This window comes from Palaemon carinicauda, chromosome 23 (assembly GCF_036898095.1).
Source record: "Palaemon carinicauda isolate YSFRI2023 chromosome 23, ASM3689809v2, whole genome shotgun sequence".
Lineage (NCBI taxonomy): Eukaryota > Metazoa > Arthropoda > Malacostraca > Decapoda > Palaemonidae > Palaemon > Palaemon carinicauda.
Window position 1 is genome coordinate 74,419,923 of NC_090747.1, and position 2,500 is coordinate 74,422,422.

Here is a 2,500-nt window from a genome sequence, read left to right on the forward strand (position 1 = left end):
GAAAATACACATTAGTGGGAGATTGAATTAAAAAAAATGCTGAGCAAAATGGTAAAGAGAATCCACTATATAAGGGAAGAATACAGGACAATAAATTGTGTGAATGCAGAAGGAAAAAATCGTCACCCGAGAAGACCATAAGAATGAACACTCTCGACTACATATAGTTCCCTAAGGGATTGCATACCACAGGCTCGAGCTGGCTAAGTGGGATTGGATTCCTCATAGAAGTGGAATCCGATACCGCTCCCATAAGCCTTCTGCCCAGCCACACCCTCAACCCAACCCCCACCATGGACCCCAAGATGAGGGACGGTGGTGAGGGGTTTCTATAAATTTCCGATAAGGAAAGATGTGGACTAAACCCCAAACCTTATCTGTCATCCTCGAATTTAAGTGGAGTTCGTACTAAATTTTATAACTTTTTTTCTATACGAAATAGAATTGATGACAAACTATATAGATACAAGCTTACTAATCTCCTACAAATATAAAATTTTAGTGGAATGAATTTGTTTCGTATTTAGGCTTTGAAACAGAAAACTTATGAAAATATACTTTCAATCAATATCTCGGAAATAAAATATATCACAATTGGTTTTAGAATTATATTCCAATGTAGGAAATGTATGACAGCTCTCAGAAAAAACAAAAATAAAGTACACCTATGGAACGATGAAAAGGCTAAACAGCTCCCATGAAATATTATGCAAAAGTGAAAAAATACTTGCATTGCATTTCAAGGTCCTTATTTCCTTGAGAACATAGGCATGCATATAATCACATTATCTTTATTCTGTATAAAATAAACATCAAATATTTTAGGAGTCCTTTTCATCCCTATAATAAACACGAATGTTTTCAAAGAAGTACAGGATATGGTTGAGACGTTAAGTGACGAGTCCTCGTGGACTGTAGAGGTTCCAAGAAATATACCTTTATTTACAATACTAACACATGGGTAAAGAGTAAAGACGTTAGCTCCAAGCTGGACGAAGAAGAATGTAAACGTGGTATTCAGTATCCGTAGACTACAATTACAAAATAGGATGAAATTTAAGTATGGGTATACTACGTTTTATGTAGTAGGATAAAATACCTATTAATTTTTCCCTTACCAAAATGTGTCCGCAAGCCAACTCTCAACGTTATAGGAATGAGGCTGAGGATCTCACTCTCAAGACCACTTCTCAGATACCATATGGCTGATTACCTTAACCTAAGGTAGTAACAACTGTAACTTTTTCATGCCTCTATTTCTTTTATTCTTTTGTTATGTGAGTTTATTTCTCTGTATATTTTGATGACAGAAATTAATGGCATGTGTCCAGTCTTGCGTGTGTCTGACACACGATAAAGCCGAACCTAAATAAATAACCGCTCTGGGTCAAGGACCCTAAGCACTCGTCCAATTATTTTCTAACCATTCTCAACGTAGGATTAACCTGCGACTGAACAAACCCCCGATGAAATTTTCATCTTTTATTTTCATATTACTGTATGGTAAAGGAAAACTGTACAAGTACGATCCCAGATTGAAACGAGCCAAGGGGAACTTAAGAGAGATATTCACAATAATGACGTTGAGTGATATAATCAAAAGTTTCACAATAATGACGCAAATGGTAAGAAAAGTTTCACAGTGATACAAAGATAATACAATGTTCACAATAATGACGCTATGAGGTAAAGAAAGTTTCACAATAATGACGCAAAAGTTAAGAAAAGTTTCATAGTGACACAATAACAATGTTCACTATAACGACGCTAGGAGGTAAAGAGAGTTTCATAATAATGACGTGAATAGATAAAGGCAGATTTACAATAATAAAAATATCGGGCAAATAAAGATTTAAGTTAATGGTGAAGAAAGTCATGGATAAAATGTTAACCGCAACGGCATAAATTAATGATGGAATATACAGCACAACGACATTCATTTAAAAAAAATAATACAATTATCTAACGGACATTTTACTATATTAAATGTTAAATACCCAATAAAGATGTAAACAGTTATTAAAATTCAACCACAAAAAATAAATAAATAAATAAATAACAGCAAAAGGAAGCTGTTCTTATCTCAATTTCTTTAAAATCAAGTTGCTATCAACAGATAGAATATTATACCTGTTTTATAAAGAAAATGTTGCATAAATTTTTAAGCAAGATGTTTCCGTTTTCCAAGTGTTTGTACTGAAATGCAACATGGATTGGATTGTTATCCTAACTATGATTCATTCATGCCAACTCATCTTTTGATCAGTGACTTTGGAAGCAAGTATCGAACGAAGTGTGAAATTCTAAAACTTCGTGACTACGAGAACAAGTCGGATCTAATAAATGACTGACCAAACCAAGAAAAAGATTAACATCGATATGGTAATGATCTGAACAAATCCTGGAGAAGGACTTCCTAAATCCTAGAAAATATTGAGCAGAAGCAGATACGAGAATAGCAACCACTAGAAATGTCCGATAAAAAAGTATTTATAAACTG